A 24,537-nucleotide genomic window follows, 5' to 3' on the forward strand; every position below is an offset into this window, starting at 1 on the left:
TGCAAGGATTCTAACGGAAGTTCTCTACGTTCCCGGCCTTGGCGTAAACCTCTTCTCAATTGGAGCTGCAACTGCCTGCGGGCTAATAGCAGAATTCAAAGATGACAAGGTATAATTTTTTTTTAATTACAAATAAAGACATGTAATTGACCCAGCTATTATTATCCAATCTTAAGGTCTTATTCACTAGAGATGAAGAGATAGTCCTCACTGGCGAACGTAAGGAGAACACGCTGTATCAACTTAATCTGAAGCCTGAAATCCAACAGAATCAGATTGAAGCTGCTCATTTGTCTCTCGATACAGCGCTCAATGCCGATCTCCGATCATCAATTGCCGTTTGGCACGAACGCCTGGGACACATTGGGTACCACACACTGAAGAAGATGATTCAACAAGACCTAGTGATTGGCTTGAACATCTCTGGGGAACTCGACATCCCAACGACACTATGCGCGGGTTGTGAATTAGGAAAGTTCACTAGATCACCACTCAAAATCGGCAGGAATAGAGCCAGTAGAATTGGTGAGCTCATCCACTCAGATGTATGGGGACCAATCGCAACGCCAAGCCTTGGAGGCGCGCGCTACTACGTAACATTTAAGGACGACTTCAGCGGATACCTAACCGTGTACTTCATGAAAAAGAAGTCAGAAGTCCCTTCCCTTCTTCGTCTGTACGCAGCGATGTTATTAAACGAAACCGGCAACTACATCCTCACTATTCGATCAGACAACGGTCGAGCCGAGTACATCAATAATGAGAATAGAGGTTAGTTCAACTCAACTAATAAAATATATGTATATGTATCACTGAAAGTTTCTTTTTGAACGTTATAGCCTGGTTTGAAAAATGTGGCATCCGCCACGAGACAAGTGCTCCCCACACGCCTGAGCAGAACGGCGTAGCCGAGCGAACCAATCGAACGCTACTAAATTCCGTACGCTGCATGCTTATCTCAAGTGGCCTTCCACCTACACTATGGGCTGAGGCCGTCACCTATACGACATACATTCTTAACAGAGTCCTCTCTAGAACAATCAAGATTACTCCATTCGAGAGCTGGAATGGTAGACAACCGAACATGTCGGACTTACGCATTTTTGGAACCAGAGCTTTTGTACGAATTCCCGACACAGCAACAAAACTGGGAGCTAGAAGCCAAGAAGGTGTATTCGTTGGACGATGCAATACTCAGAACGCATTCCGAATCTACATCCCGAAAACAAGGAAAATTGTAGTCAGCAAAGACGTGAAGATTGATGAACAAATTCTATATCGTGACACGAACAATTCATCGCCACTAACGGTAAATTTACTTTTTTTTTTCTTTCTCTCTCCTTTGGAGATGGATCACAAGTTTTTTTTTCGCAGTCAATATATATTTATATATTTTTTTTATTTTTTAAAAAAGGATGAACTAGATATCGTTGATACCGACGATCAGGCAATGGACGTGGATAAAGATCAATCATCCGTTGATCAAACACCGGAAAACAACGAGCATCAAACGAATGAGACTGAAACTCCCCCTGCTGGTGCAAATCTCAACGAAATCACCATTCCTCTCGACGACTCAAATCACGATGTTGATGACGAAAATCTTCCCAGGAAATCTACTCGCGTCAATGAAGTCCCTTCTGATGACCCAATTCACCAAAGGGACGTTGATTGTGCCCCCCAACAAACGCGCAGATCAACTCGTTCACCGAAATACAGCGAGAGGTACATTCAATGGCAACAGTCTCTAGCGAAAATAGCAAACCTCTCTAGCATGTCAGCTAAAGTCCAAGACGCGAACAATCACTCCCCACTACTGGAGCCCTCGAGTTATCTCGAAGCCATATCCTGTGCTGACTCCAAGTTTTGGATACCCGCCATATTTGAAGAGTACGACTCACTCGTACAAAATGGCACCTGGACACTCTGCCCACTTCCACCAGACCGGAAGGCTATCCCAGGCAAATGGGTGATGACATTCAAACCTGGATTCAAGACCACAGCTCCTAGATACAAAGCCCGATTCGTCATCAAAGGGTACTCGCAAGTATTCGGACTGGACTACACCGACACCTACGCACCCGTAGCCAAGAACAATTTACTACGTCTTATCCTGTCCATCGCCGCAGCGAAAAATCTAGAGATGATCCAACTTGATGTGAAAACAGCGTTCTTGTATGGCAAACTAGACGAAGAAATCTACATGCAGCAGCCCGAAGGTTTCGTAGTCCCAGGTAGGGAACAAGAAGTTTGCCGCCTTAATAAAAGCATTTATGGTCTGAAACAAGCTTCGAGGGTCTGGAACATCAAGTTCAACGAATTCCTCATCAAATTTGGATTGAAAAGAAGTCAAGCGGACCCCTGCGTATATTACCGTCACCTCCGTCCGGGGGATACCGATGAAGAACTTACCATATTCATCCTATACGTTGATGACGGACTCATCTTAAGCAACATCCAATCAGCCCTCACAGACATAGTGGAATTTCTGGGCAATGAGTTTGAAGTACGATCCCTCCCCGCAGATCGCTTCATAGGAATCGACATGAATCGCAACCGATCTCTAGGAACCATTCACCTCTCCCAACCAGAGTATGTCAAGAAAATCCTAGAACGATTCAACATGAGCAGCTGTAACCCTCTTGCAATCCCTGCGGACCCATGTGTCAAACTATCGCCACAAATGAGTCCAAAAAACGAAGAGGAGAAGGAAGAAATGGCCAACATTCCCTTCATGGAATGCATTGGATCAGTAATGCATCTCACACATCTCACAAGGCCTGATATCGCTTACGCGGTTGGCCAGGTCTCCAGATACTCACAGAATCCTGGCCTGGAACACTGGAAGGCCTTGAAGCGCATTCTAGCTTACCTCAAAAAGACAATCAACTTCGGACTACTATTCGGCGGTGGGAGCAGCGAGTTATGTGGTTACTGTGACTCGGACTATGCTGGCGACCTGGAAAGTAGAAAATCTACGTCAGGAGCCGTCTTCCTTCTCTACAATGGCGCCGTCTCATGGTTCAGTCGACGCCAAACGTGCGTAGCCCTTTCTACCACAGAAGCAGAATTCATCTCAGCGGCGGAAAGTACAAAAGAAGGAATCTGGCTCAAACGCCTCCACCTAGAACTAGGAGCCATCGAATCAGCAACACCCTTGCGGTGTGACAATCAAGGTGCAATCGCACTAATCCATGATCCTGTCTTTCACCAGCGCACGAAACACATGGATGTGCGTTTCTTCTTCGTACGAGATGCTCAGCAGGAAGGACGGATCAACATCTCCTACATCGAGACTGAATCCCAACTTGCGGATATTTTCACAAAGGCCCTCGCTGTCCCGAGATTCGAAAAATTGCGGAACGATCTCAACATTCGTGAGCTACCAGAGTAGTGCACTCGAGGGACGCAGTACTTTGCCTTAGTTGCTGCACGCTTGACTTGAGGGACGTGTTGTGTTTTTCAATTCAAGCGTTACCCCAACTCTGTTGCTGAACCCCATTGTTGCTTAAACCTATCTCTCCCAATTCTTGTCAAAGTTTCCTTCGTCTGCTATGTGACGTTCTACACTTCTTCTTGTTTCTACTTCAACCGCGTTTCGACGTATAAGTATTGTCTCAAGTGATCATTTGTGAAGTGTGTGTTACTTTGGTATTAAACTCCCTTTTCTATCAAATGCATGCGTTCATTATTCTTAGTTCTAATATATATATTCTACAGCCGCCGCAACAAAGAAATATAGCTGTTCTATTCTGAAGTTTCCGCTACTTTTTTCGCCCATCTTCAGTTTAAGCATTAGTGCTTGTTAAAATAATTGTATTTCTTTTAAATCTCTGATGTGATATTATGTTCACAAACACAAACCAGATTTATCGATAATGTAACACCATTTTGTTTTCAGGAATTTCAGGAAAGGAACAGATCACAGGAATATCACAAAATCCTCCTACATGAAAAGCATTTTACGTAGAAAGTTGTATTGATGTTCCAATCTTGACAAAAACAATTATGATATAACTGTGATGATGCAAGTGAGAAATGTTTTGCTTAGTTTTTTATACTTCTTCTTATTTCTTAGGCTGTTTTTGAATGCTGCGTTTTTTAAAACTTCTTATTGAGTATTTTTTTCAAGCTCTTACATTTATTCCTGCAAAACTATTGAAAATAATAAAATTGGTTATCACGTTTCATTAAAACAAATTTATTTTTCAAATACATACTCATCTGGTTGAATGCATTCGTGAAGCATTCTTAACAGACTGGTGGTCTAGATCTGCTACCTAAGGTGCAATGTAACTTTTTCCTGTACAGCAGTGCATCTAGCGGTGAGATTTATAATTATATTATTTTGCCAAGCTTTAACATGCGACAAGGACTTGAGACTGATCTTTCTGCTACATAAGGACTTTTTAATTCTAAAAAGAGTGAATTAGGATAAATAATGGCCAATAATAATGATTTTTTCAACCTGGTAATTAATCGGCTAGTGCAACTCAGTATTTTAACACTCGTCATCCTTGGTTCTTTATCTTGGTAAGTACTTAAGTCTTAAACCTTTAAATAATAAATAACACGACTTCCCTTCACTGGAAATGCCCATCGCTGCGTCGAGTCTCATTAATGACTAATGGAAGGGAGATCGATCGCGATCGAGTTCCGGCCACGATCGTCCCCCGCCAATCCAAGTACAACCAACCCCCGGTTTAAAATTATTTGAATTTATAATTAATTTTCTGAAATTTGAAAATCTCAGCTTCTTTTTGGAAGAAAACACCAATCACCCATTCCTTTCCAAATGGGTAAGTAAATTTACAGACATCTATAAAAGCTCTGTTTTAATAACCCAAATTATCCTATAGGAAAATCCTTTTACAGTTGGTAGGTGAAGGCCCGTCTGATGTTTATTAAGATATCAATCAAACATCTAAAATATAGTAAATGAAAGTAGAAGGCGAACAAATAAAAAGGAACAAACCAAGCTAGAACAAACGAACAAGAAAAAAGATCATGGAGGATAACCAAGGAAAAAATAGGGTAATATAATTTGAATGATTGATTGAATATGGATTGAGAAATCACTACCATTAAATGTAGCCTCCCATCTAGTGTCCGTTGAATGGTGACACCCTTTCTGAGGATGGCTCCATTGGTGGTTATTGCAGTAGTCAAACTGTCATCAGTTAGGAAAATCTGTCAAAAAATAGTATTTTCCTTCAGCTTTGTTATATTTTTCTTAAATAATTGCTATTATGTTCTTTTGAATTTGGGAAGGTTATTCTTCCTGCAATCTAAATAATAAAAAATGTTTGAATACAATTTATAAGAAGCGGAGAATTTATAGGAAAATGAAATGGTGCTCCGCCCTATAGATATCCCAGTTCGTCTCAAAATGTAAGGGACTCGCTTTCAACTCCTCGGTGGGAACCATTGTTACCATTGGGATGTGCGACATACCGACATACAAGAAAATTTATATCAAATAAAATTAGGGGCCACATTATGATTTTTTTTCTTGCAAATGCCTCGGAAACGACGTTCACAAAGTGGGGACGATGGGGAGTGACCCATCAAGAGAAATCTGGCTGTAGCATCACCCCAAGATGCAGCACCCACACCCAAAATTCCTCCTACTAATGGTGCTATTGCCAACGTTTGTTCTCCTGCTCCGCTACTGGAGGTAACTCCGCTTAGAGACAGGCGGAACAGTGCTCCGGCCGACTTTCCTGTCAATTGGAGTAAGCTTAAATTTAATTTCGTGTTTTTTTTTTTACTTTTGTTGTAATATATTTTTTTAGTTCCCTTTCTCAGGCCCATGTGCGACTATTGCCACATCATGTCCATGCCACCGTGTTTCTACTAATTGTATGTGTGTCTGACACAGCCCATGAGCCTAGTTTCCGGACAGAATACAGGTAAATGAATAATAAATCCATTATTGCATGTGTGTCTGCCACAGCCCATGGGACTAGTTTCCGGGCAGAATGCAGTAAATTAATGATAAATCTATCTTTTAATCATTTAAGGATAAATATAAGAAGATGAACAGAAACAATTAAGTAATATTGATTTAAAAATAAAATAATTTAATAACACCAACAATTTTGTGTTAGAATTGTGTTAACCAAGTGGCAAGTTGTGTTGTAGGTGCTGACTCAGCTGACAAGTTCATGTTTTAAAAAATAAAACATTAATAAAATACTTGCGTAGTTTAGATGCAGTTTGATTACCAAGATTATTCGGTGGTACTGATTCATCAACAAGGAATAGTACATCAATCTCATGTTAGCTAGCGAACTGAAACAAACCTGAAAATCAAAAAAAAAGGATCACCTTTATTACTACAAAACAAGAACTTAATAACATCAATACTTACTTTTTGGGAAGCTGCAGAGAAGAAACACCTTTTCTTTGGAACACAACAACAATTAATACACCATTTTACTATAAATTATAGTTGACAATACATCTTGTTCGTCAACTTTGACTTTATTACTATCTTCAATTGTAACCGAATCTATTTTTTTTTTATTCTTACACAATTCAGAAATGAGAAACCAATACATTAATATAATTCATCCTGACCCATGCGTGGCAAGGAAAAAGTGCTTAGAAACGCTAACGAAGACTTATTATGAGACTTGTCTTTGCAGATTGGAGACTGAGTCTTGTCATGAAGGAAATGAAGATGGAAGTGTTAGAAAAAAAATTTACAGTCATAGAGGACATTATGACCAGTGCTGCTACGTTCGGAGAAGCTGAAACCCTGTACTCCCCCCCCCTGGGCGTGGCCAGTTAAGGAGATAAAGAAATTAGCAAGTGTTTTTTTTTTTCACTTGAGACACAGATACACGGTATTCTTATAGTTTTTAGGTGATTTGTTGTGGTCTTTATCTGAGCTTAAGAGGTTAAGATAAAGTTCAGCCATTTTCCAAATTGTAGATTAATCAATTATAACTTTGTTTGAGCACAAATATTTTATTTTCTTGCATAGTAAACGAACGGAAATACGAAAAATAGGTAGCCAGGAAGTTCTTATTATTATTTTAATTTAAATTACTTTTTTTATCTTTTGGTCTTTTTTGTAGTGTGTGCTTTGCTGCCAAATATTTTACCATGTTCCATAGGAATTTAAATAAACTTCTATAAGGACATTAACTCATTAATGTAGACAGCTATGAAATAATAATGCCAATGCTGTAATCAATATTCTGAAAGATCATTTAGATTTATTTTTTATTCCTTTAGAATAAATGCACAAATGATTATTATTCATTCCAAAAAATATTCCTTTTAGTATGATTGAATTAAATTTACTTCTATAATGCAAGAGTTTTTCTTAGCTCAAATTTTTATTTTAGTTACTTAACATTTTGACTGAAAAAAATTTTAGTTATATTACGAGGGAATATAGCATCCACTCCCATTCCTTCAACTACAGTAAGTTTCTTTAAACAAACACTTTGTGAAATACATCAATAATTAGACAATCTGCAGGTCAGTATAGAGAATGCTGAAGGCAACGATGAGTTTCCTGACTTGACTTACAAGTACATGTCTGTCAGCAGCATTGGGGACATTCCTGATCGAGAAATAATTGGTAGGAAATTAAAAAAAACTTACTTCAATGAATAAAATGTTTTTGTATAGATGTGATAGGGATCTTCTATAAAAAACGAAGAAGGTGATATCGCTGTAGTCCTATACCAAAGTTAAACATAGTATTAAAATTTTGGACGACAAAGGCAAGGTGAGAAGTATGAACGACAACTTTAAAATTCTTGATAACACCTTTACTTCAATTTCAGATGGAAGTGGGTTGCTCAACAATTGAACAGTTCCTGCAAAAAATGAAAATAGAAGAGTTTAAGACCCTTATAGGACTCAAAGGAGTGCGACTGGTTAGGAAGGGAGAAAAACTAGCCTGTGTCGCATATTCCGACACAATTGTAGAAGTAAAAGAATTGTTTATTACAACACCTCTCACTTACTTATACTTTATCGTAGATCAATCCAGTAACCAAGCAGGCTGAAGAATTCAAAAAATGGATGGCGGCTGAAAGTTCAGATGGAGAAACTGTAGAAGCCACCAAATAATTAAGGTTTTCCATTGTAAATGACTCGGCAACTTTCTTAACATTGAAACGTTCTTTAAAGACTAATAAATGTTGAAGACCTTTCTAATTACTTGGAAATTAAGTTTTTAGTCTGTTGTAGCATTCCCTCTCTAGTCGGGAACGGAAAAAATCTATAGTGACAAACTTAACAAAGTCGACTACATTTTTTTTTGAATTTACTAGTGGTGTTGTTTTTTGTTCAATCTAGTTAAGGGCAAGAACATTCTTTTGATTCGGGAGGAGAATCTAAGACAAATAGATCCTAAGAATTGGTTGTGGTCTATTGACACTTGACAGTTGGTAAAATTATTGCACGAATAACGACACTCTAGTATGGCAATCCGTTTCACAATTTTTCTGTTTTTTGACACCTCGCCATCTAGCGCTCGATCTGCAAGTTCAGCTGAAAACAAAAACAGTCTGACAGAGCAGAAGTAAAAAGCAAATCTATGATCTGTTAGTTTGTTTATTTTACGTGATTACAAAAATTTCATGTAGATGTTTTTTTTTTGTTAGGATCCACTCCCCGGCGTATAAAAAATGCCCAAAGGACATAACCGAAGGAATCTTGTTGATGGAAGTGAAAGGAGATCTGAATCTAGAGAAATTGAAGTAATTACATTCCGGTGTTGTGTGCGATAATTTTTGTTGTCAGAATTAAGTGGACATAATAGCATAATTACCAAAAATAAATTGCTCGCGAGGTCGTCCCTATCGTGGCGATAAATCAAGGTTTTCTCCACATTCGCCGCATTCGGATCGGCCTCAACGGATACTAACTCCAGAAAAGCCAGTACCGTGTTGATCCCCGAAGGAAGACGCCTCGGTCAAAGCAAACATCCATTGCGCACTCGAAACCATCAGGTCCAGGGAAAACATGATGATTCTACCAAGATTCCATAGGTTGCATCTTAAGTTCTCGTCTACCTCAAAAATTACGTTTCCTACGATAAATTTGGGTAGTTGCGGTTCCCATTTTTTCTCTCTGCCAGCGATTGAAGGTAAAACCCTTCCTTTTAGTCCCAAAAGAGATAAAGCCCTCTTTTTAGTTATCGAAAATGCTCTCTGCAAGCATCTTCGAAGCTACCGACTGGTGGTGTGCCGGTAACTTCTCTTGAAGACATGGTTTCTATTCCATGAGTGCGCGAAAACCCACTCTCCTTCTTGCGGGCTAGAGCTGCTTAGTAGGGGGAAGGGTTGGTTCGTTTACTTCAGCATGGCTCTGTTTCCGTTGGTTTTGAATATCGTTTCTTGCGGTCTTGAAATTGAATTCGTGACTATACCTATGCAACTGCCCCCCCCTCTCTCAAAAAAGTGACAGGCTACTTGCAACTCAAGATTATTGAAACCAAGATCAGCGCTTTTTTGGGGAAATGAGTGATTGAAGAAACTCAAGAAATATGGTTTATCAGTAGCAATTTTACAATCCTTAAAAAAACAAGTTTTTTCCCTGTGTCGTGTATAACCATTTTAAAACGGAAGGCTTGCCAACAGCTAAAAGTATTATTTAGGCGAACGATTGGTTAGCTAAACTAGACCTCTCCGATTCGAACTTAACAGTGCCGATGCATCAGTCTCACTGACGTTTTTTTGCAATTTGCACGGAAGGGGAGGATCTATAAGTTCACCTATTTACCATATGGGTTATCCTCGGAACCGCGAATATTCACTAAATTTTTAAAACCCGTAGTTGTTTTCTTTACGAAGAAAGGGATCTGGTTTAGGTGATTTATGTGAATTATATTCTTCCTTATCATGAATTCATGTTGCAATGATTTGACCAGAGATGTTCGCAGTAGTGAAATCGACTCTAGAAGAGGTGGGGTTTATAATCAATGTATCCTACAAAAATCGGAAACTGTTCCCACTTAAAGTACAGATTTTCAGTGGCTGATTTTGGACACAGTTCATTTTACTCTGGACCTGACTACAGAAAAAAAGAACCATTGATGCAGGCATGTAAAAACTTCTGTCCGACCGAGAGGTGGCTCTCTGGGATTTTTCCTCATTATTGGGCAACTTCAATTAGGCAATGACGGTGGTTCCGTTCGCCCAAGCTAATTTACGGAATATTCAAAATTTGTATATTAGTTACTCAAGGACAGCAGGTGGGAATTTTGGATAAAAAACCCTGAAGGAGGAAGCCAGGGCAGACTTTAACTGTATTTAGATCTCAGTCAATCGAGGAATTTGTTTTAACCACAGACCCAGATTTAGTGCTATTCTTGAAAGGCGTCCATGACCAGTGAAGGGAGGGCGACTGAAAACTACTGCAGTAAAGGAGGTAAATAGTCCAACCAAGATGCCGCTATATAATGAACTTAAATTACTAGCAGCCTTATTAGCGCTGCAATATTTCGCAAGCGCTTCTCAGACTTAATGTTGACAATGCAACAGTTGTAGCACACATCAATAAAAGTGGAGGCACAAGATCGCCTCTATTTTTCGACATATGATAATAAATAAAGGAAACTTTATAATGTTGTTTTAATTTTTTTAATTTTTGCAGTTACCATCAGACAAGAGAACGTGGACGCATAAGCAGCTACCCACAAGGCAACCACGAACAGAAAAAATATTAAAAATACCAAATGTTATAAATATATTTTTTGTTTGCAAAAGGACTGAAGCTTATGGGGGCAGAAGGCCTTGGCAAGGGTTTTGTGGCTTTTAATAGCTAATAAAGTGTAGGTAAAATAAGGCCCTAAAAGCCTCAAAAAAATCAAACACTTGTTTCCACCGAGATTGAATAAAAATTCAATATTTATCAAGTCTATATTTATTCAGTCTCTAATCATTTTTACCTACTCTTTCATCAATAATTTTTTTACTTACCTTCGCAGTTACCACCAATAGATGGTCATGGCTTGGGTGGTAGAAGAGTGGAATAATGACAATGTATCATTCACTGCCAAAAGAACCAAGGGCTCGCAGACCTACAAGTTCACGTCTCATTCAGAACCATCAAAAACCACACCAGGCACAGCAACATTACCAAAAACCACGTGGCTGACCGTTACAACAAAAACAACATAACCAGGCACTTGCAATTACAAAATCCACGAATGCAGCGACCTCGATTGATGTTGTTATTTCATTCACTGTGCGAAGAACCAAGGACTCACCACCATCGAAATCAAGTCGCAAAAACTCTTTATAACCTGGATAACTCACACCAGGCCCATCACCAACAAAACCAGGCCCAGCAACTACACCTCAGAAACATGCAATAGCCACGTCGCCGTCCTATACAACAACAACCACAAAACCAGGCACATCAAATGCAACACCCATGCATGCACTAACGAAAACATGTTAAACAAGAACCACATCCAATCAATCATCAACCGCAACGTAATCAACAAGAGCAACACAGAGGAGGGCGTGGTGGTGCAAGGAATTAAATCATAAGTCAATTGTAAAAAACGCGTAGGGTGGGACTTTTCTGAAATGTGCTCTTTCACAAACGAGATAGTAAGGGAACTGACTGACACTGACAGACTCTGACCCTTTGTCCACGACAGTATTCTGCTCCGACTACTACGTGCCGAGGGAGAGTATTGTCAATGTGGCTAGGTAAGCCCATTTTTGCAGTTTCGGAGCATCAATAATCTTGATAGAAATTTCCAGCACGATATTCAAGGTAACACAAGATAAATCCAAATTTTTTCACTGCCAGTCAAGAAGTTCAGCAGCACTCCACAGCGAAAAAAATTAATTTCTAATTTGAATAAAATATAAAAAATACACGTGTAAGCATCGTAGTAAAGATTTTGTCACAAGCCCAAGTGATGCAACAGGTTTAATCAATCTAAAGATTGAAAACGTTAGTCATGAATGAGAAAATGACCCATCGAGCTCTATAGAGAAAAAATTCTGCCTTTAGGACAGTAACTCCAGAAGTAAGTTTAGCTAATATCTCCTGCATCTCCTTTTCATATTCTGAAATTGTTTGGGCTATTGGATCCTTGGTTTTTTGTATCGTGCTAGGCAATATCTTCTTTGTAGCCTTTACTTCCAACAACAACATCTTTAGTCACACTCACTTCAACCCCTCCAATGAGGTCCGCGTCAGCCAGTCAGCCACTAACAACAAAACTCTTTGCAAAAATTCTTCGTAAGCAACGTATTCAAAAAATTACTGTGCAGAAAAAAAAAGAATAACATCTGGTTACATGTGTCAGAACTAAAATATATAACCAATTCATTAAAACTTACAAAAAAAATTCCTTAGATGCCGGTGCGAGCTGGATTGGGCCTCTTCTTTGACTTTAAGCAGCCCTCTACCGTACATATCTACGAAAAACTTAACACAAACAATATAAGCACACAAATCAGAGTTGCTGTGAGGAAGAAGAGTTGAGGAAACATTTTGTGGAGCGGATTTAAGGGGATTTTTTTTTTGTGTTACACGCAAAATGTTTTAGTATTCCCTATCAGTTGTCCGTGTGAAACATGTTTTTTTCTGACGTAAATACCAATAAGAGCACGCTACGATAAGTCACTCTAGTCACGCTTGAAAAAGGTAAAACAGTCACAGGCTATCACCCTTCTTGCTTTTTTATGTCAAAGAGGAGTTGCTTCAAAGGGGAACGGAAAGTTGTAAATCGCCAGCATTTCAAAAAGAAATATAATCCAGGATTGGTCAGGCATAAGCTGTAATTTCAGAAGAGGTCGGTCCCGGTCCCTCAACGTCCACAAATTGTAATCAAGTTCTGATTTCCGCCATTTTCGATATCAAAATAAAAATAGATTTCTTTTTGAATTTGTCAGGGGTATAGTTTGAACTTATGACACATTAAAATTGCTGAGTTTTGATAGATAAGAACTCCATACAATAAGAATCAGTTGATGAAGCAAACTTTTGGTGAGAATGCGCTTTCCAAATACCCCACTGACCGTTCCCATTCTGTTTTTAGAAAACAAGCAAAATGAAAAAATCACAGCTTTTATTGTAATTTAATGCTAAACAGCAGAAAATCAAGACCCATTTTTACAGTTAAGCAATTTCAACAAAACCTTTTTTTAACCCCGCGTGAATATATTGTTTTACTGTAAGATGACAAGTAAATATTGCTTATTCACAACCACAAGCTCTCATACACTTTTTTAGCATTATGAATTTGTATTCTCTTTCTTTACTTGACTGTTGAGATTTTTTAAATAGGATTTTCTGTTTCTTTTGTAATGTTACCTAAAATTATTTGTTTGGTTACAGCAGATCTTTCTTTTTCAATTTGAGTAACATGAATAAATAAGTTAAGTAATAATAATTACACGAACAAATTATTTTTTTTATCAACTTCTAAGAACAAGTTGGTGGATTTCGATATGTAACCAGGAACGCATTCGACATTTTTTTACCATAACAATTTACAAGTAAATAATCCATTAGAGAAAGCACAAGAGGGGAATAACCCCCGATCAATTTGGTTTCAGATGAATGTCTTACGGCATATTTTGTTTTAATAAGCTATCCATCACTCAAGCGCACCGCGACCCCCTGTTTTTTCTTGTCCATTCCGCTATGGGACCTAAACATCTGAAAAATACAGAAATATCAAGTTTTTTACTCCAGATTACTGTTTCTTCAGAATTCGGGAGATCTTTTTTTTTAGTTTGAGTTTTTTTCAAATTTTGTCAAGGAGGGCTTTGGTATAGCTTCTTGGGAAAAAACGACCATTTAGAAACAAGACATTCTTTCAAAAGTTTGTTTGGTCACCCCTCAATGCAAATCAAAAGGGGAATTGGTTCCTTGGATTTGTTGGCAGGTTTTTATGATCTTTTCATTTTTAATTTTCCAGACTAAAACAATGTCTGCTATTAAAAAATATAATTGAAATTGTGCTAACTTGTTGGCCGTTAATACAAAAATTGATAGAATAAAAGAAAAAAACATTTGTTAATCCAATAAACTCTCATCGAGTTTACCAAATCCTTTTTAGACATTAAGTCATTTTCATTGCTTCAACCTTCCTGTTAGCGCTGTGGAAACCCCTACCACCCGATTTACTGAGTATGGTGAGCTGAGAATAGATTCGATTTTGAAAAGGTGACGATACTTTTCTGATTGCGCAATTCTCCCTTACTTTCAACCTGAATTCAAAAAGTTTTCCGCAACATTATTTTAAAAAGAAAAGAGGGTCATCTTGACGAAAGATGGTCTCTTGGTTGACCACACACAAATTTAAGTAATAATAGACTTCGCCAGTACAGCCCGAGCTAGTCTGGAGCAAATGAATCGAATTATCTTTGTTCTATTTTTGATAAAGGGAAATCCAGATGGAAGACGACAATGACGCTAGATTCAAGAAAATTTCGGTACACTAATATTTTCTGTCATCAAGTGATTTGATTGCAAGAAGGGTTGCTCTTTCGGTCTTTCCGGATAGATGAATCAGCAAAGGAGTTGAGGCCGCAGTCAAAATTAAAGTGGTTCAAAACTATCCATGAGTCCTAAGTTTAAGTCTTTTATTACAAATTCCCTTCATAAGTTTATTGTATTAAGTCCTTCCTTACCTCTACGCTGCCAAAAAATTTCATTTCAAGCGTGGACGATAGCATTGAAGGAGCTATATTTACAGAACTTAAGCTCTTGCCTGAATTAAAGTAGTACTAGAGGAATACTTAGAGTTCTTTGACGCCAGTTGACATGATTGAGTTCCCGTTCCAAACACCAAGAGCTCCAAGTGACCCACGCTGACTGGTGTCCAGCGTGTGTATTGGAAATAACTTTTGGCGGAAGGTCGGGGGGGGGGGGGGGGGGTTGGGTAGCGCTTAGGGCAGATGTCTTTGCTCGCACAATTCAGTAATGTGAAGGGCAATTAAGCACAGATTACTCTACTGGTTGCCGCCTAATTTATAGCTGGTGGCGGAGGTTCTATCCATCTTTAAGTCGAGGGAAGAAGTCCAGTCATTTGCCATGAAACACTATGTAGAGCTTTAAATTCGGCTGAAAGCTCTACGAGTTTTATGTGTTCGGCGTTTATATTTGTTAATTTATCAAAGTCCAACTGTCTGGCTAAACGTAATCTAACTTAACGTCCTGGCAAACTGCTTTTGTTGTGTGCATAGTGAAATCAAGCTAAAGGTCTTTTCCAGGAATCATTCTATCGACGTTAAGCCGTCTCTGGAGGGAGGGGGAGCAAAGTGCCTTGTGGGGGTTGATAAATGTTAACGAATCGCTGCAGGCAACTGAATTTGAAGGATTCAAAAGGAAAAAAATTGAAATATTGAGTAGAGTTTTCCGTTAATGAATTTTTAATCTCATAAAAATGAGCACAATGAATTCATAAAGACTTGAATACATTAAGTGTTATGTTTATGCTTGAAATGTTAAAATTCAGTTTTTTAAAAGAAGGAAATTTTCATAGAATTGATATTCAGAATGTTGACGCTTGAAAATGTGGGGCGAAGCGTCCCGTGGAGGGAAAATCTGTTCAGGAATGCATTTTTATTCCATTTAAAACGCGTGCAATTTGGCGGGAACCCGTTTCAGAACTGAAAGTAGATGCTACAAACCATAGTTCAAGAACGCAGTATACGACCCAATTCTCTATTTCTGAGCTAGATTTGGAGTCATTTTTTGAATCCGTTCAAAAAGTGTTCACTGAACACAAAAGTTAAGAATACTTAACACAAAATAGGCATTGTCTTTGTATTAATTGCTTTTCTGACATAAAATGCTCGTACTCAATGTTAATCTTAAGAGATTTAATTGTTACAATGGATGGGTAAGGACTTGAACCTTAGACCTTTTTTATCTAATTTTTTAAATTTTATTTTATAGTAACATTTTGAAGAAAAAAATTATTTTGAAAACATTTGATTTATACCAGAGAAAAAGATTTCAATTAGTAGTTAACAGGTGTCGATGTGTTCGTAAAATGCAATAACACCAGCTGCTTAAGTTAAGAAAGTAATCAATCAATGCCATATCCTTCTTTGCTGCCCCAACTAATAAAGCTGGGGTTGAAGCTGTAAATGTTGTTGAGAATCATTTCGCTGTCTCTGTATTTCTTCGATTTGGTAACTGCATTTTTGGCGTCGGAGTTTTGGAGCTCTTGGTAAGGCATTAAAGCAAAATTCCTGTCGGCTCAGCCAAGACCTTACATAGGCAATATCCATGAAGGTAAATTAAAGTAATGAAGTAAGTAAGTAAGTAAACAAAAAATTACCAATGCAAACGTCTAAGAATTGTGCACAACCGCTTTATTGAATTTATTCTCACCCAGTATGATGACTGGGGTCGATGAATTTCAAACTTCCATGAATTTTTTTCTGTAAGAATTGCATTCTTGTTTGAGGCATTGAATTCGCGTTGGGTAGCTTGAAGAGGTCGTTGTTGTTGTTTAGGTATGACTTTTTCGCTAGTGTTGAGGTTGGCCATGTTATTGTTGTTAAACCGCCGTAATCTCATTTTTAAAATAATACACCCAAGCGCTTTGACGTAATGGATGTGAGTTAGAAACCCCACTAAGGGTGGTACTGGACCTAAGCACGTATGGAAAACCGGTACGCCCAGTGTTGACCCAGCTTTCGAAACCGCTTTGCCCGAAGTCGGAAAAAAGTAAGACCAACTGAGGAAGCTATCGAAAACAAATCAAAACTTCTTTAAACTAGGCAAGGCACTGCGGTCCAAAACTGAGTCTTATCCCAACACCAGCAAACTGGCTCCCTGAACCAGCTCTTAATACGCTTCAAGATTTAATTTTTTGATCCGCCTTGCGGCAGAAATAAAAAAAAAATGATTTTAAATTGACGATAACTCAAGAAATATTCATTTAACAAATCTAAAATCAAAAAGGTGATTTTTCCCTGTCTTCTTTAACCCAATGTTCAAATTGCATCCCAATCAGAATTTTTGTCACGAAAACGATTGGCTGATTTCGAGTAGAATATCCCACAACGGCTTTACACAAGCATTTCTAAATCTTAGAAAGAAAATCGATTTTCATTAATCAACGTATTTTCTACGAGATTTGCATCGTGATGTGACGTTTCCCCGTTTCTTTGCAAGCATGGCCTGCAAGCCGGCTTAATGCTTAATACGGCGGAGGCGCGTACAGGAGAGCATTCTGCTAGCGCTACTGGCGTGTTCGTTTGAATCTGAGAGAAAGACGCTCAATCCACGCACCTTAAAGCCCGAAAGCCGTGATTATCAGATTTTTAAAGAGTGGTAATAATTGTGCAAGATCTTACTGCAGATCGAAACTTTACTGGGAATGGATATCCTATCAAGAAAATATTCGTCTTTACATGAATTATCTAAACGGAAATTCATTCTTTCTGGAAAAATGTAATATACGTCCAGAAGTCGCTGAAAGCCTTGGATCTAAATTTTCATTCTGGGTTCCTTTACCGGTTCAATAAAGCCATTGTGCACAATGCCTAGTCTTTTGCAGGGGTAATTATTCTCTTACATACCATACCTAAATATTATTTTTTTACTTTCCTTTATACATTTCCCTTTATAAGAGTATTTCCTGGCTGGGGGGTAGGAGAGTAGCTTTGACATTACTCTTTCATGCGCTACCAAAAGCACCGAGACAGGCACTAATTACCAACCCACCTGAAAGACAGGTTGCGCAGCATCCTGGCCATCAGCATCCACCAGATCATGCTCGTCATCAACATATAATCAATATATCAACGTGAATACCAATGTCAACAACATCAACAAGGACAGCAGCGAGGAATGACGAGGAATGACCATTAGGCCACCGTTGACATGGTAGTCAATGGAAAACATTGGAGTTTCTGGTATGGCCCAGGTACACCCAATTCACTCACCCATCTTCCATGGGGGTGTGCAGTCTCCTCCAACTTGACCCCCTTTCTGAGCGGCTTGGGCTGCGCGTCAATCACGTAAAAAAACAAGTAACTTTGTATCGGGCACTACCACTCATTTTCACCCCCTAAACCCAGTGTTTGAAATTATCAGCGCGACGAGATCTACAACCCTGTATTTATCATTTAACGATATAAGAAAATCTGTTTTGCAAGGGAACTGACGATTTACCAAACAAAAGAACTTTTGTAATCCAATTTTTATTTTGTTTTTGAATTGATGGTCGTTGGAATTTTTTTTTGGTGGAGAGGGAATGTGAATTTCTTTTATACCTGGTGGTGGGAGGGTATCGTCGGAGTGAGGAAAATGGTGTGTTTTTTTTCGCTGGTCGGTCGGTTCGGTTTATATTATTGAATTTTCGTTGGCTTTGGTGGATATATATTCGTCTACGCTGTGACGTTACATTGAATATTTGTGAGTAGAAAACCTTTATAGCGGAGCTGTTTGGCCCTGGCATACCTGCCAACAGTTTATACTTCTTCCGTCACTGTTTCCACAACACCAACAATAAGTGGCTGAAGTACGATACGATTGTTTCACCCACCGATTTGCTGGCCGCCATCAGGGAAAACTTGCCACTCTACGGCGTGCGCCCGCCGGCTGTTGCCTACCTTCACGTGGCGGTCAACGATGAGAGGATGTCTCCAATGGACTGTCTTCGGACACACCTGTTGTAGCAGGTGCCGTCGGGCGACTTTGGGTTGATGGCATTTATTTTTTCCCTTTTGGAATTTTATTTTTTCATTTAATTTCAATTCCCTTTTTTGTCTTTTATTACTTTGGCTTTACTACAAACTCGAACTCCGCTAGACAGACGGCAGAGAACAAAATGTTAATTGCAAAAATGTGAGATGCCGCAATTTGCAACAGCGTTCTCGCCCATCTCTTTTCCATCAAGTGTGGCGACTTCAGCAGATGGTTTCACGACAAATGGGTCGACGTGTCACGTAACCTTGCTCCTATGCTGAACGAAAAATGTTAGCAGTGGTTTTGCGACGTTTGCATGGAGGACTCTGTGGCGAGAGTACACCTCACCACTTTTGATTTACGCCCACCATCGATTTGTACATTGCCAACAACAATTCCGCCAATCACGAGCAAATCTGCAAATTGGGTAGGAATACTCAATAATGTCATTCTAGTGATTTTTTTCCCTTTGTTTTCTTCAATTTTAATTCTTTTAAGTCTTTTTTAATAAATTATAAATATTTCAATTCTTTTTCTATGAAGTGGTTGTATTTCTTCAGTTTGTTTTTCAACGGCTTTCTGGTTACGTTTATTTTTGGTGAAATATCAACAGGCCAGTGTCTCGATAAGTGAAATGAGGCCACCGACTGATTTTTCAGGCTGGTAGCTAACGGCGCTGAAACTTGGAGGTCGGGCTACTTTTTAAACTTGTTTTCGGGTGATTACAGGAGAACATACTGCTAGCGCCATTAGCCTGCACGCAATATGATAGACAGACGCTAAATCCACGCGCCTCAGTGCCCACGTGCAAATTCTTACCATCATCACCTAAAACATTTCATTAATTCTCATCTCTTGCTCTCTGATTTAATTCACAATCTTGTATTGATGTACGTCACGATGAGAATTAAATTTGGTTATTCTTCTAGAGCGATATACGCCATGTATTTGCTAGAAAAAAGAGTAGTGATGTTACGTTAATTTATTTTTAAAACTTTAGCGTTATCCAATACGTTAACGGAGATTCACTTTTTACGTTAGATTAACCGTCCGTTAACGTTGTTTTTTTAATTTTCATGTCATTTTTTGTGAACGTTGTTAACGTTTTACCTCATTTTCACCGTTATTTTATTAAAATACTAGCTATATAAAATTTTCGAATTCAACTCACATTCTTAGTTTTATTCCAGTTATCACTATCAGTTACGAAGCGAATAGTTTCTTCGCGAGTTAAAATTGATAATTAAGCATTGGATATTTCGTTGTTCAAATAATAAAGAAAAAATCTGAATAACAAGGGAGAAAAGAAGACTGGAAGATACCTTAAAAGATCTTTGTTTAAGAAAAACCCAAAAACCCTTGGCGGCCAATGTGGCTCCTGTTGTACGATTCGCACGATTCCTACCCAAATGCACGCCAAATTCTTCAAAAACGCTTGCTACGGAAGGAAGGCAGGGTAGACCCACACACACTCAAAGTTTCTCCAGCGTCGGTGTTTATCTTGAAATTCACCCGTTGAGATCGATACTTCATCACGACTCCGCCTGCTCCTTCTACGGTAAGGATCTGAGAAACGCCAAAAATCTTATTTGCGCTGACGAATCCTTGCCGCATCAAGGTTGAGTCACTTCCTTCGTCGATGAAGGCATTGGCCCATACCGTGTCTCCGTCAGCATTCAGGATCTTCAGCCGCATCATTCCCATGGCAACTCGTTGTGGGCTGGTATGTCCTATTCTTGCTGTTGCTGTCCTTGAGGACTCTGTCGGCACGCGATCGGCGACTCTCGCTGGATCATGGAGCAATTCGTGATGATGTAGATGACAACCGGCGACCTTGCATGGCTTCTTCTGATTGCAGAACCGGACGGAATGTTTGACGCCAAGACAGCCAAAACACAATCGATGTCTGGCGCAAAAGGCGATTCTATCACCTATGGCTAAAGATTTAAATTGAGAACAGTGATCCAATTTGTGAGCACCTTCGCATTTGAAACAGAATAACGGGAAGTGAACATTCTTCGAGGCAGAACTCGTGGAAGCCAGATGAGTGGAAGCCAGATGAGTACGAGCCTGTGGACGATTTCCATACTTGGGTGTAGGTACATGCAGCTGGTCAGCGGCGATACTGTATGCGTTCTGGTACGCGGCTGCTCTGCTGCAAAGCCAGGATCCGAAAACGTTCAAACTTCTTGTTTCAAATCCTCCTTGTCTTCCGTCGTTCCACGCAAGCCGGTCTTGAAGTTGTAGACGAAGGCTGATCTTCTCAATTAAATCCGCTGACGAGGATTCGCCAATCCGGCTGAGGTCAAATAGATGGGTTCTAATCTTCTCGGCGAAACGCTTGAAAGCGGCAGGATCATTCTTCAATTCCATTTTCTCAATAGCTTGTATATGTGTGGCTCTCATCACGTCTCGACGCCCACAGGACTGTTTCAATCGGACTAGTGCTTCAATATAGGCTGGTTCTCCTCCTCCTAAACCATGTACTAGGTTGGCACAGTCTCCTTTCAAGTGCCTCTTCAGGATTGCCAGCTTCTCCCCAGGGAATTTTCCTGTATCGTGGACGAGAGCTCGGAACTAGTCGATCCACTCAAACCAATCTAGTGACTTCCCGGTGTAAGCTTCGAGCTCTGTCTTCACTGATGAGCGCGAACTGGATCCTTGGACCGGTCTTAAAAGACCTGCTGCATAACTGTCGATCCAATCGTCGGGGGCCTCTGAGCTGGTTGGCATGTTGAGCTGTTGTTGACGTAATCTTAAATCGGTTACCAACGGATTCGGATTCGGCTGACGTTGGCTGACTGAACTCATCCTGTCTTCTTCTAAGTTCAATCTTTGGAGGGCAAGTTGGGCTTCTTCCTCTTCTTGTCGAGCTCTTTCCGCATTTCCTGCGGCTTCATCTGCTCTGGCCTGAGCTTCAGCAAGTGCAGCTTGTCTTCGACCAACCTCGGAAGCGGAGAGGTCCTCTTCTTCATCTTCTACTATCTGCTCCCCCACTACGGCAGCTTCATCTTTCCGACTGGCGTAATAGGCTTTGCTAGCTTCCGAGACTTGTCCAAATCTCTCTATGTATCCCAGATGAATGTTGTCTTGTCTCTCACATTCCTCTTCGGTTTCGAGGGCAGATAATTCTGATTGAAGAGTGGATGCTTGATTTACCAATATTTCGACGTGCTGTAGCAATGCAGTTAACCCGCCTCGCGGACCACCACTCGTTATGATGGCGGTGATTTTGTTAATTGCTGCCGTAATTTGTCGACGAAGCTTCGGTCTTTTGGCCACCAGACGTCGAAAGTCTTCAGCGGGTGTTTCGGGCTCTCCGTCTGACATGATGTTGTAGACCGTACTGGAATGGACCGAAGAGAGAGACGTGGAAAGGAGAAAGGCGGCGAATCTCGGAGATGAATGACTGATAAGAGGTTGAGGACCGACTGTATTCGGTTAGAATTGCAGGTGACCAGCCCCAGGTGTGCTGGTAGATAGGACGGTAAGGAGACCAACTCCAGATTTGTTGGTGGACCGAAAGATCAGAAAGTCCAGCTCCAAGTAGCTGGTGGATCAGTAAAGTAACGCTGGAAGCTCCGGTTCGAAGGACCAAAATGTTTCGACGCTATGCTTGTAAGGAGCCTCGTTACTTTACGTGGTATATTATGATGACAATTCTTACACGAAATGAGTATGAATTACAAAGGGGATTGACCAGTGGTATCTGCAGGATAATAAAGGTGTTAACAATAAAGCACGGAATGAAACTATAGGAATTAATACCTGAAATGGCACGAGTAGAATGCTGAGATGCCACCCAGACCATAAACCACAGATAAATGTGCAAAAGAGCAAGACCTTAAGAAAGGGGAAACATGAGCATAAAGTAAACTTGCAATAATCGAAGAATAGAATAATTACCAGATGAGTTGGGTAGCCAAAACACTCACTGGACAGATTATGCATAGACTGACAGACAGTCAAATCAATATAAAACTGAATAGGGAAATACAAACTAGTTAAGAAAGAGTTGCATACATGATTTCACATTATCGTACCTGATTGACAGAAGTTTAGAACACACACAGAGTAGAATTATGTTCCGAGATAACAAAATGAGAAGTGTCACTCGCGTGGTTTTAGACTTCCATTAAATAGCAGACAAGACAATGGAGAAAGAGTACGGGAAATATAATGAAGAGAATTTGACTTAAACCAAAACGTTGCCAAGTGGCAATAATCCAACTAAAAGTTTTCTCGCCGGAACAGCCGAATATATATAAATCTAATAGAAAGGTCAATTTATCTTAAAGATGATGTAATACCCGCAAATTGAAAAAAATCGCGCGTCTGTTGTTCTAATTTTTTTTTTTTTGTATTCAAGCTATATTATATTCCTGATCTTTTTCTCCCATGAATATATTACACAACAATAAATGGAATGTTGAAAAATATAAAATCGAAACTAAAAATTGAGTCTTTCTTGGGTCTTTTTGGCTTTCGGAATCACGTGCTTTTTCAGTCACGATTTTAAAGCGAATATTAAGCCAAGTGAACCTGCTCCGGTGGAGTGTAAGTGAGGGCAATTCCTCTTATTTACGTCCGTGAAAATTGACAGCAAAGCGCTGACACGTTGCAACACATTCGCCGATGTTTTACTGGACAAAGGATTCCTTTGTCTCCTTTTTCTTTTTCAAGCCAGGGAACGCATAGCCTACCATCACTCCGATGGTCTCCTGCAGCAGGATGTCAAAAATAGATCTGGAAATTTTCTTCTGTCTATTCATCTTTTACTTGCGTGTCAGTTTTGATAGATCATTGTTTGACTCAAACATCCGTTCGGCCAAAATCGGATATCGCGTTTTTGTTATCCGGGGTTGCCGAGGAATTGGTCAATAGTTCCGAGATATATATATGGATTCGGTGCAACCAACAATGGGCAATATGATTGCTTCTTCTACTTCAATTAGTTCATCACAAAAGAATTCATGGTCGCTCAGTTCACCGATGGATTCATCCACCTTTGTTTGAATGTGTGTGTTGATGGAAGAACTTCCCAAGGACTGTTCCACTAAATTGTGTCCCGTTGTTGGAGTATCTCCTTCCACATCCAATTCTTGGTTGATTCAGATTCCAAGATCTTGACCGCGGGATTCTGATTGAACGGATGTCGGCTAGTTGGCCTAATCGTCGTGAATGAGAGCTCGCGGCTGAGGTATGACAGGTCGGACAGCTTAAACGGCAGTTTGCGTTTGTGCCTGTTTCAGCATTGGCATCCAGCTGAGAAGTTAGGTTGGTGAATCGGGATACAACTACCGTAAGACAGATGGAAAGAATAAGGTATAAATTCTAAGACAGAAATGATGAAAAAAATGAGGAATGATCCACAGAAACAACACAAAAAAAGAAACTATATAAAAAAACTCTACCTTAGTCTGTCTTATCAGGGCACTTTCTTGGGCCTTCAATTTATCCTTGCTCAGGCTTCTCGGTTCAGTCTTTGAAACACTGATGGGCTTCCGCTAGAATTGACGCCGCCAAGGCTTGTATAGGCAACTCTCGACATCGCTGATGTCCAACGCTCCTTCTTAAAAACTAAAAACATGTTATTATCCAACGATTTTTTTTTATAAAGTTGTATCCACCATTTGAGACAGGTTGAGTTTTTTGCTATACCGGTGTATCTCTTTGTCAAGGAAACCCTTCCATAGATTTCAAGCTTGACATCCATTTTTGCAGGGCCATGTGGAATTCCTTCTGCCCCATTTGGAGAAATGCAGCACATTTTTTGTAAAATTGCTCGTCCTGTTTAAAAACATAACATAAGAAAGAAGATAAGAATTAATTTATATTATTCTGAGAAAATTTCTTAAATTTTGTCGAACAAGAGAAAGTTGTATT

The 24,537-nt window shown here is 39.6% G+C and overlaps 3 long non-coding RNA genes across 3 annotated transcripts; 1 reads left to right on the top strand and 2 right to left on the bottom strand.

Annotated features, from left to right (window-relative positions):
- Positions 1-7,589: 7,589 nt before the first annotated feature.
- On the bottom strand, positions 7,590-8,077 carry LOC124352572. Its single transcript, XR_006921500.1, has 3 exons — positions 7,989-8,077; positions 7,789-7,838; positions 7,590-7,698 (listed from the first exon to the last, which is right to left on the bottom strand). It is a non-coding gene; the product is annotated as an uncharacterized LOC124352572 (long non-coding RNA).
- On the top strand, positions 7,856-8,036 carry LOC124352573. Its single transcript, XR_006921501.1, has 2 exons — positions 7,856-7,952; positions 8,005-8,036. It is a non-coding gene; the product is annotated as an uncharacterized LOC124352573 (long non-coding RNA).
- A 14,179-nt stretch (positions 8,078-22,256) lies between the features above and the next one.
- On the bottom strand, positions 22,257-22,854 carry LOC124310790. The gene is made up of 3 exons (XR_006909713.1): positions 22,695-22,854; positions 22,558-22,632; positions 22,257-22,494 (listed from the first exon to the last, which is right to left on the bottom strand). It is a non-coding gene; the product is annotated as an uncharacterized LOC124310790 (long non-coding RNA).
- Between the last annotated feature and the right edge of the window lie 1,683 nt (positions 22,855-24,537).

The sequence above is a fragment of the Daphnia pulicaria genome, chromosome 8 (genome assembly GCF_021234035.1).
Source record: "Daphnia pulicaria isolate SC F1-1A chromosome 8, SC_F0-13Bv2, whole genome shotgun sequence".
NCBI classification, from domain to species: domain Eukaryota; kingdom Metazoa; phylum Arthropoda; class Branchiopoda; order Diplostraca; family Daphniidae; genus Daphnia; species Daphnia pulicaria.